The sequence below is a fragment of the Tenrec ecaudatus genome, chromosome X (assembly GCF_050624435.1).
Source record: "Tenrec ecaudatus isolate mTenEca1 chromosome X, mTenEca1.hap1, whole genome shotgun sequence".
Taxonomy (NCBI): domain Eukaryota; kingdom Metazoa; phylum Chordata; class Mammalia; order Afrosoricida; family Tenrecidae; genus Tenrec; species Tenrec ecaudatus.
The window spans coordinates 16857617-16869717 of record NC_134548.1 but is presented as its reverse complement, the minus strand read 5'-3'; positions in this window follow the sequence as shown (position 1 = coordinate 16869717).

Below are 12101 nucleotides of genomic sequence, written 5' to 3'. Positions count from 1 at the left end.
GGACATGGGAAAGGTAGTGGTGTTAATAAACCCAGGGACAAGGGAACAACAAGTGATCCAAATCAGTGGTTAGGAGGGTGTGGGAGGCCTGGTTGTGCATGATCAAGGGTAATGTAACTAAGAGGAATTGCTGAAATCCTGGTGGGGACTGAGCATGAAAGTGGGACAGGAGGGAAATCAAAGGAAATAGAGAAAAGAGCTGGGGGGCATTTATAGAGGTCTAGATAAAGACATGTATATATGCAAATATATTCATACCTGAGATGTATGTGCATATATTTTTAAGGTTAGTATTAAGGTAGCAGAAGGACAGTGGGCTTCCACTCAAGCACTCCCTCAATCCAAGAATACTTTCTTCTATTAAATTGGCATTCTATGATGCTCACCTTCCTGACACAACTGCTGAAGACAAAGTGGGTGAACAACTAAATGTGGTGAAGAAAGCTGATGGTGCCAGGCTATCAAAAGAGATAGTGTCTGGGGTCTTAAAGGCTTGAAGGTAAACAAGCGGCCATCTGGCTCAGAAGCAATAAAGCCCACTTGGAAGAAGCACACCAGCCTGTGTGACTACGAGGTGCTAATGGGATCAGTTATGAGGCATCAAAGAACAAAAAAAAAATCATATCACTTTGTGCTCACCTTCCTGATACGACTGCTGAAGACAAAGGGGTGCATAAGCAAATGTGTCAAAGAAAGCTGATGGTGCCCAGCTATCAAAAGATATAGTGTCTGGGGTCTTAAAGGCTTGAAGGCAAACAAGCGGCCATCTAGCTTAGAAGCAACAAAGCCCACATGGAAGAAGCACACCAGCCTGTGTGATCACAAGGTGTCAAGAGATCAGGTATAAGCCATCATCCGAACAAAAAATCTTACCATAGTGAATGAGCGGGGAGTGCGGAATGGAGACCCAAAGCCCATTTGTAGGCCACTGGACATCCCCTTATAGAAGGGTCTTGGGGAGGAGACAAGACAGTCAGGGTGTGATGTAGCAACGATGAAAAATATAACTTTAGTTCCTAAATGCTTCCTCCCCGCCCCCCTCCCACTGTCATGATCCGAATCCTACCTTGCAAGTCTGACTAGACCAGCAGATGTACACTGGTACAGATAGGAACTGGAAACACAGGGAATCCAGGGTAGATGATCCCTTCAGGACCAGTGGTGTGAGTGGCGATACTTGGAGGGTGGAGGGAGAGTGGGTTGGAAAGGGGGAACTGACTATAAGGATCTACATGTGACCTCCTCCCTGGGGGACATACAACAGAAAAGTGGGTGAAGGGAGACGTGGGACAGAGCAAGATATGACAAAATAATAATTTTTAAATTATCAAGGGTTCATGAGTGAAGGGGGAGTGGGGAGGGAGGCCAAAAAATGAGGACCTGATGCCAGGGGCTTGGGTGGAGAGGAAATGTTTTGAGAACGATGAAGGCAACGAATGTACAGATGTGCTTGACACAATTGATGTGTGTATGGATTGTGATAGGAGTTGTATGAGCCCCCAATAAAATGATTTTTTTAAATGAGGAGCTGATACCAAGGGCTCAAGTAAAAAGCAAATGTTTTGAGAATGATGATGGCAACAAATGTACACATGTGCTTGATACATGGGCGTATATATGGATTGTTGTAAGAGTTGTATGATCCCCCAATTTTAAAAGCTTAAAAAATAAAACTTTCTTTTATACACTTAGGAGTCTCCCTGGATTTGTTTCCCTGATTAACACAGGAACCCTCAGACCTTTACCATGACTCTCTAGAAAAGTCCCCTTGAACACCTGACCACTTAAAGTATAGGACGTATAATCCATATTATGAATAATCACATTAGATATAAGCACCCTCAGGTGGTACTACAGTTTCCAAAAGATGGGTTGAAGCAACAAATTGAAAAGAAGTTCAATGTCCATCAGTAGGGTTACTGGTTATAAGAGCTATAGTATATTCCTCCTAAGGAACTCTAGGTAGCTGGGATAAAGAAAGAGTACACCCTCTTGGTAGATCCAAGTGGAAAGTTCTCCAAATATGGTGGGAAGAGGGAAATAGAAAATGTAGAACACTGAGCATCGAAATGGATCATTTGTTTACAAGGGATGGAGAAAGACTTTAAGTCTGTATCTGCTTTTGTGTGCATTTAAAGATTCCCCCCGAATGATGCATCAGCCATTGATAACTACTAAATTTACAAGAAGAGACTAGGCAGGCAGGAATGTGTTAGGACAGAGAGTTGTTACTGCATGACATTTTATACTTTTTCACTTGATCATCTTTGAACCATGTTAATGTATTCCAAAACCAAACCCATCACCTTTTGTGGGGGAAGGCCAGCCCCCGACAACTAATTGCGGGTTCTATAGGCGCAATTGTACAGCGATAATAAGTAAAGATTATATAAATTCATAGAGAGCATGAGCAATAGAAAAAAGATTGAAATAATGAAGTCAGACACATTTCATAGTAGCATGCTCACCTCAGCACTGCTTGGTGGTCCAAGTGGAGATGGGAGACCAGATTGCAGGAGAGAGGGGGAGGGGGGGAAGGAGGACTAGGGGAAAGGGAAGAGGTGAGCGAGGACCAGGGTAGAGGAAGTGGGAGTGAGAGCCAGGGAGGGAGGAGATGTCAGGAAAAGCGAGGCTCTTTATTGCTAACCAAGGCTTATATATCTTTGGGGGTCTTGTAAGGCCCCTAATTATAGTTAAAGACATACATCACAAGAAGGGGTTGCACTATAGGTTATACAGTAATGAGAGGGACAATCTAGGGTTATCCACGCAATAGGAAGGGGAGGGATTCGGGGTACACATGTGACAAGATGGGTGGATCCTAGATTCAGGACGGCAGCCTCACTTTGGAAGTCACTGAGTAGATTTCACTTGTTCTCTGGCTCTCCATGGAAACCAATATCAGTAGGGTATGAACCCCACCTACAGGGACCAGACTGATGGACGCAAGCCTCTAGGGAGAAGTAGCCCATTGTCCTTAACAGCAGGGAGTGGGCCCTACCTGTGGTGGGATCAGACAGTGAAGGCTGAATGCATCTGACCTCCCACCATGTGCTGGCAATCAGCCTCTAATGTTTGGCATATCTTTGGGGGAGACAAAGCTGGGGGGAAATCTTTTGCTACCCCACAACCTTTGAGTCAATTCTGATTCATAGAAACCCTATAAGATAGAGTAGAACAGCCTTATAGGGTTTCCAAGGTTGTAACCTTTACAGAAGCATGCTGCCACATCAGAGTAACAGGTAAGCTAGACCTACTAACCTGTCAGTTATCAGCCAAGCATTTAACCACTGCCCTACCAGGGGGCCTTATAAATATATTTCTACTCAAAAATAAATATATTTTATTAAATTTCAGGATAAATTGAAAGGAGTCATGATTAAAAACGTCGTTAGAAGTTATATGTTTGCTACATATTCATTTCCATTCATGGGAGACTTTTTCTGCTTCCCCAAATCCTTCACCACTAGACAACATCATGATAAACAGAGAAAAGATTGAAGTTGTCAAGAACTTCCACTTGCTCAGATCCACAATCAGTGATCACTGAAGCAACAGTCAAGATATTAAAAGACAAAGTGATTTGTCAAAAGACAGAGGTAAATTCACTGCACAAGACCTATTTAGCATATTGAAAACGGGATGTTACGTTGAGGACTAAGCAGCACTTGACGCAAGACATGGTATATTCAATGGCTTCTGATGCATGTGAAAGTTGGACAATGTGGTGGAATGAAATTTTATAATAAGGATCTGCCACCCAAGTCTCTGTAACTCCCGCCAAATGGGCATGTGTAACACAAATGGAGGAGATTGTCTAGGCCCTGGAGTAGGGAAAAGGGGGATGCAACCTCTAAGGCAAGGTGGCTCCTATTGTTATTAGGTGCTGTCAGTACAAGAAACCACCAGGCCCTATGTCATCCTCATAATCACTGTTATGTTTGAATCCATTATTGCAACCATTATGTCAATCCATCTTGTTGGGGATCTTCCTCTCTCTTGATGCCCCTCTACTTTACTCCTTCACTCCTATTTAGCCAATGTAAATTCTCCAAAATGTGACAACTGTGTGCAGGTAGCTACCAATAATCACAGCAGTTGGGGAATAGGTGTGGTGGATGTGATTAGATCTCCCCCAAAATATGAGTTACAAGTCCTAATAACACCTGTGGTTATAGGCTAGGCTTTTCTTTGTTATGTTAGTGAGGCAATATTGTGTAGAGTGTGTCTTCAGTCAAGAGAAAAGCGAAAAGTAGGCCAGCAACAAGCAAGTAGAAATGGGGGAAGATAGACGCCATGCCACATGAGATCTCCAAGGAAGCCGGAAGCAAAACCTGAAAAGAGAGGGCCTTTCTCCAGAGCACAGGGAAGAAAGGCTCCTTCCAAGAGCCTAACCCTTGAAGCCAGATTTCTAGTCCTCGGAATTTTGCTGAAGAGAATTTTAAAATGGTTGTAATGGTACAACAGCGAGGAATTTCCAGAAATCCTAGCTAGATTCAGAGGAGGGCATGGAGCAAGGGACATCATTGCTGATGTCAGATGGAGCTTAGCTGAAAGTAGAGAATACCAGAAAGATGTTTACCTGGGTTTTATGATTATGCAAAGGGATTAGACTGTGTGGAGCATAACACATTATGGACAACAGTGTGAAGAATAAGAATTCCAGAACCCTAATGTACTCATGAGGAATCTCTTTAGAGACCAAAGCCAATCATTTGAATAGAATCTGAGAATAGTCTGAGATATCCTTGGACCATGACTATTCAATCTGCATACTCTCTCAAGAGACAAAATCAGTGACACTAATATGTATAAGCAAGAACTTTATATCAAGAATGAACTTATTATCAAGAAGCCTCCCAGCCCAGTCCAACTCAAGTCTATGGGTCCAATGTGAGCCGGGATCCTCTTGAGACTCACATATCTGCAGGCAGATGATGCAGAAAGGTGAAGCGGTAAGCGAGATCACAGGCCAGTGGGTGCAGAGTCCTGTGGATCCAAAGTCTGCAGAATGATCATGGGAAGACTGCCAACAACAGCTCAGCCTATATGGGACCACCCCTGGAGGCAGACAAGGAGTCCCAGCTAGGAGGAAGACAAAGGGTCAGAGAGAGAAGGGAAGGGCCTCCAATGGCTCTCATAAAAAGGCCACACCTCCCAGGAGCCATCATCAGGCTCTGACCTGATGGACAGGTTGGACTCCATCCTTATATAAGGGCATGTTGACATAGAACTTTAACTGCCACATTGAGTAAAGAAGGTCTGGTGGCATCGTGGTTACAAGGTTGGGCTGTGATCCAAAAGTTCAACAGTTGAAAACCACCAGCAGCTTCTTGGGAGAAAGGCAGTGCTTTCTACTCCCATTTAGAGTTACTGTCTCAGAAACTCACGGGACAGTTCTACCCTGCCCTTGAGTCCTCATCAATTCAATGAGACGTTGCGTCAACAATCCCAGACTATAGGGAGATGATTGTAGCATCAAGACTGGAGGAAGATTCACTGTCAGGTTGACATGTGCATACAATAAAAGAACTCGAGGGAACCTGATGCACTCAAAGTCTTCAGTATGGATCATGCCTTAGCATAAGGAAATCTTCACAACTAGACCAACAAGCAGCATTGTGACAAATGGAGCAAACATTGCAGTATTGACACTGTTAAAGAGTTCATTTGATTTTACTGTGTTCCCTGTAGTTGTTAGGGGCCATCAAGTCAGTTCTGACCCATAGTGATCTTCTGCACAACAAAGCCGAACACTGCCCAGGGCTGGGCCTTCCTCACAATTGTTCATGTGCTTGAACTCACTGCTACAGCCACTGTGACAGTCCACCTCCTGGAGGGCCTTCTTCTTTTTGCTGCTCAACTATTTTACCAGACATGATGTCCTTCTCCTGGGACTGATCTCTCTGGACCGTACATCCAACGTATGTGAGACGAAGCCTCGCGATCCTGGCCTCTAAGGAGCACACTGGCCGTATTCCTTCCAAGATAGATCAGTTTGTTCTTTCAAAAGTCCATAGTAACTTCACTGTTCTTCTCCAGCACCACAGTTCAAAGGTATCGATTTTTTTTCCTCTAGTGGAGAATAAATAGAAATGTAACCAATGATTTTTACATGTTGACATAATTAAGTGATAACATGTGCAGTAGGAAATTTCCTCTAGTATGTTACACAATTCTTCAACCAATTGCTGGAATTTTAGTTCTGTTCCAAGCTATTTTACTGTAATAGAGCATTTAAGGTTTCAAGATATCTAACTAAATGTGTCAAAATTAAACATGATTACTATAGACCAAGAGAGATAAAATGGAGTCTGTCTGAATACTGGCATTTTTTTTTCAGGCTAAGCTACACATTTTTTTTTATCAAGTGTGCGGTCATAAAACTAGCATTTATGTCGATCTAGGATGAGTGTTATCATACTTCAGATACACGGAGGTGCTTTTAGCAATTTTGAAAGGCAGTTTCATATTCCCAACTGTAATAGAATGCCTGAAAAATCACACTCATCTTGCTTAAACCAGTATAATTATGGGAGCAAAAACAACTAAATATCTTTGGCGCAGCCCTTTGGCTGTCTTGTGATACTGAGACATTAAGTTAATGCAGTCTACTACTCAGAAGAAATGTATATTCTGCCCTACCATTCTAGTTGAAGCAAAAATTGGTAGCATAAAATTGAGAAGTAAATGAACCAAGAAAGATGTCCATTTGTGTGTGGGTAATAGCCTTGCCCTGGAGAATAAATCTTTCACTGAAAAATAAAGTAGTTAGGTATATAAAATGAGCAAATCATAGACTCTTGAAGGCGAAAAGGTCCTTAGAGATCAGCCGGTATTATGTAGACTAAGTTGTGTAATTTATTTCTTTAAAGAAATTGGCTTGACAATGGGAAAACTATGCCTCAAAGTGAATAATGTCTTATAACCCTATTATTTCATCTTTTTTGCCAGTCTCATCTCAGACTCCTCCAATAATCCAATGTGTTCATCTCAGATTTGGGATTAAAGCCAACAACAACAACAACAACAAAAACTAACTCACTGCTATCGAGCCGATGCTGTGAGTTTCCAAGACTGTGACTATGGGAGTAGGACAGTGTCTATTTCCTGAGGAGCTGCTGGTGGTTTCAAACTGCCTGCCATGAGGATACCAGTCCAAGGCATAATCCACTACGCCAGCAGGACTCCCCAGAATTAGGGACTAGTAACTAAAGAAGCAGAAATCATCAAGAATCCATTGTGGTGGTGGTGGCAACAGCAGTGGCGGCAGTGGCAAACACACCTAGATTCCAGGGCAAAGGCACAGCAGCCAGTATCCACTGGTTTGTTATGAGTGATGGCATACAAGCCTTCTTGGAAGCAAGAGACGGTCACATTCAGGTACAGTTTGGGCTATATTCGCCAATAACTAAGCTAGCTTCCTGTCACCTGAGAGATACAGTATGAGCTATATTATTAGCTACCCAAAGTCTTTCTGTTAAACTTTTCTCACCTAAGTCATCAGAGTTAGGTTTGGTTTGGTTTTTCACGTACAGAGAAGGAGAATTTGGGGAGGTAATCTAATGAGTGCCCTCAATGAGACCATGTATCCACTGTGGATATACCTTCTTGACTCTTGGACTTCTTGTCATTGGACTTCAGCAACACCCCTGACATTCCTGTTTGTTATAGAAATATGCCACATTTCTGGAAGCTTCATATTCTGAACATGGGAGAGGAGAGACAAGAAAGGCCCAGGGGGCCAAGTCTAAAACAACATTGGATGCCAGGCATGAGCTTTGATGGTTTTCAAACCTTTGAAGGTTTTCAAGTTGGGTAACTACAACTACGGTGGAACTATAGAATGAACTAAGAGGGAGAATGCAACAAAGCCAGTTGAAAGTCAAACACAAAAATGCACATAAGGTGCTAGTGTCCAGGTGTGTTACCATTCAAATGTCTTTCCCATCCTCACCTGGACCACTAGAACTACCCAGGAAGCAGTCGAAGAACACCAAGGTTGGCCAGGTATCTGTTCTCCCTGATAGCATACCTTTGGGGAATTCCTCTACCGTAGATCTCAACACTTTACATGGAAGTAGCAAGTTATTCAATAGTCTCTTCCACAGACCTAGCTGGTTGTTCATCTTTGTATGGCAGCTCAAGGTGAAAACCTGGGAGTTGTCCATCTCTCTCTCTCACCACTAACCACCGCCAGTCTCACTTACACTCTCAAAAGCACACCACTTGGTCTCTTTGTGACAATACTACAATTTGTCATTATACACATACGTATGTATTTGTTTACCGTTTCTTTCCTCCACCAAGCTCTAGAAGGTTTGCAAGCAGAGGATTGTTTCATGAGACCTCGGACTGGGCAGCTTGGTTCCTCCAAATCCGAACCCAATAAATACCAAGCAGCTCTATACAAATGCCAAGAAACCAGGCGCAGGTAGTTGGGGAAGGTGCCTCTTGGGTTCCAAAGCACATTGCCGCAGCTCACTTTAAGACTGCTGTGGCAGCCGTGTGGCCACTTGGCATACATGCTCCCAGCAATTACCTCGGGGCCCTTCAAGTCGGGTTTTCTGGCCTCGGAGCTTTTGCGCAATGCTTTCTCCAAGGCTGTTTCCTCATACAGGCCTGTTCAGAAGTGCAGTCGAGGTGGTGGCATGCAGTCAATGTCCTGGAGGAAACGCTCAACCAATGAAAAATGACAGGGGGCAGATGCTCCAGCCACCCTCAATGCCATAGACGTTTCTGAAGCGCATTCGACACAGTTCTACAAAGGGTCCTCAGAAGCATTGAGCCCCACTGGCCCACAGGGAAAACAAGCTCAGCGCACAAAGCTTAATTCATGTTTCCTGCTTTCCTTTCTCTCTGACCTTATCCCCTAACTCCTGTGTCCTGGGATTGGTGCCCGAATAAGCTACCTGATCCCAAGTTCTTGTCTCAGCGTCTGCTTCCCAAGGAACACAAACTAAGGCATTACTGGATCTCTGTTCTGCCAAGTATCTTTTAAATAACTTCTTCTGTCTGGGGAGGTCCCACACTAGGTTCCCAGAGGTAGAAGCCCAGATTGCTTCTCCAGCCTCCCTTGCAGCTTAGGTACAGGTGTAATCCTAAACTCTGGCAATTAGATGTACCCACGTAAGACTTGGACTCAGAAGAGAACAAACTGAGAAAGCTAGCATTTCACAGAATCATGACTCAAAGGAAGTGGGTGCAGGAGGAAAGAAGGACACTTAGTGGCGCTGGCTGTAGCACCTCATGTCATGCTTCCACAATATGAAGCAACAGGGACTGTGCCGGGTGATGGTAGCAGCTCATAGGTGCAACTTGGTGGTGTTCTTAGCCATAACACCACTATACTACATCCTCTGGCCTTCCCAATGTTCCCTGAGCCACCAAACACTGTTCCATAAACTCAGTTGGGGTTAAACTGACTGGAGTGGTAGGGCTAGTTGCTTCCTGGCAATGAACAGAATTCCACTTCCCAACCTCCCTTGAGGTAGATTGTTACCGCATGTGTGGACTCTGGCAATGAATATGAGCAGAGGTGGTGCCCCATGGCAGGGGCAGCCCATAAAACCCTCTGAGACCTAATCCTACGGCCATTTTCACCTCTGCCACCTGGATGCAGAAGGCATTGTGGTTCCAAAAAGCAAAAAACTGGAAAGGAACCTGGAAGACCACCTATGAGTCGTGTGTGTGTGTGTGTGTGTGTGTGTATTTCCATTATGTTAAGCCATGGGCACTTCGGGGGTTGTTGATTACAGCAGGCAGGATTAGCCTAACTACTTTAACTAGTGAAACAAAGCTTCTCTTGGTTACAATAAAATTGAAGCAGAGGCCATAAAAACTTCCGGAAACTGAAAAATTCAGAAACCTTGAGGTGAAAGAGTGCAAATGGGGACTATGACGATAGAGCAGGCTGGAGAAGGCAACAGGGCCCAGAGGAAAGGGTAGGGCCTCATGGTGATTGTCTTAGCACTGCAAACTCCAGCAATGTCAAACCTGCATATGGGGCACTGGGAAAGCCACACACCATTCTCATATCCACAGTGATCGTCTTTTCTTAAATCACTGATTATATTTCTTGGCTGAGTAAACTTTATAAAAACGTCTTGAACCAGTTGACCAAGATCTTCGAAGAAAGGATCAGTTGCTTAATGTGACAATAAAGAAAACCCCAAGGACACTTCTGTCATCTTGTAATGACTAACAGTTATGAAAAAGGATGTCACAATTCCCTCCACATATTTATAGAAGGGCAAGGAGGAAAGGCCCTATGTGGGTTTGCTAAATCCAGGCATTTTTATTATCGGTACCCAATCCGGAAGGAAAAGAAAGGACTCCAATAAGCTAGAATTGTTGGAGAGGAATTAGGAAATCTGTGTAAATAGAATTCTCTCTGCTCCAGCAAGAGCACAGGAAATATAAAAGAACAGAAAAGGTAGGTGTTCAGCTAAATAAAACCAGGCTGTGTGGAAGCTCTTATCTCTCACAGACCCAGCATAGATGCCTGGAATCCTGGCTCTGAGGACAGTACATCACCACTTGGCAAACCCCAGTGCCACCTTCTTTGTTGGAAAATAAGCCAAATGTCAACGGTAATTTACCAATCAGGAATGAAATGCAAGAAACTAGAAAATGATGGAAAATAATGGCCAAACAGAAATAAGGCCTAAACGACGTTTATATAAGCCATGGAGGGAATCTGCTAAAGAGAGGATAATTCTATTTCAAGAGGTTACTTGTGAAATACTAACTATAGCTTCCTGTTCGCAGAATGAGGGGCTTCCTAGATGGGCCCAGCATGATATTTGTCGCTTACTTGACTCTAAGTGTGAGCTACTGCATTTTTCTTTGTTATCACAAGCACCATCCTCCCTTATTATTTCATTGACTGATTTTCTTCATAGTACTATTACACCACAGTTAGAGAAGCCCAATGCATGGGCTGAACCATCAAGTGCAGCCTTTGTGTTTTGCAAAAATCTCACAAAAGGCCATCCATTAAACAGTGCCCCGTTGAAAATTATACCGTTATCAACATCCCTTGAGGAAAAGGACATTAGAGATCTTAGTGAAAACGCTGCAACAGCTCTATCATTTTCCCTTTGTGATCGCTTGCGCTTGTGCCAGGAATAATTACACTCCGCCAGCGCCATGGCTAGGGCCTCTCGCCCCAGACTCACACTTTATGCAGAAATGTGGCGGAGTGGCCCCACTCGCCTCTCTCCTCTGGCAACAAAACGTCTTTGCATCAAAGCTTCCATCTAGTTGATATTTTGTTTAAGAAGTATAACTGGGCTGATTGACTTGCAGTTGTTTAAGAGTAAGAACGCATATGCTGTAAAAGTAGAAACAAAGAGATTTATTTTTTTCTCGCTAGGGACGCATTAGGTCTCCCACACTGAAAGCACACAACACTCCTCGAAGGTGAAGGTGAGTGGGTGTATTTGTTTACACAGTAAAATCTGAAACTAATCATACACAATTTGTCATGGGTCCTCAGTGATCGGGAGAAGTGGGAGTCAGGATATCTTCAGGGGGGGGGGGCGAATGAAGGGGATTGGCAGAAAGGATGTCTCTATGGACTTTTAGGATTCGTTATAAACTAACATTATAGAAGTATGTGACTGAAAGGGAGATCTGCAGGGTGGTCATAAGACAATCACAGGACGTTCTTTTCTGAGAACATCCTGTTGAAATCGCTTCTTGGGCCACACATTTCCAGAGGGCTACTTGTACGGGAGCTTTCAGATAAGCCCTCTTTGTATGAAGACCCTCTTTGGGAACAGTCTTTCCACATCCTTCACCGAACTAGAGATTTTTTTCCCTTACAGGCTTAAGTCCATATAAAAGATTCAGGGTGATTAGGTAAGTATGCAGAAACCAAGCCTACACTCAGACCTGGCTCAACCACGTTACCAAAGTCAAGCACCTCCGTTTGAGAAGTTTTACCTGAAGTATTTAAATGAATACTTATCAGTGTTTGCATTATCCATGCTCCTTATAAGGTGCATATCTTTATTTTTTAACACAAAATCTCCCACTTGACCCCAGTCCCCTTCCAGTATGTGATGGGTGCTACCTGTCAAGTAGCATTGTACACA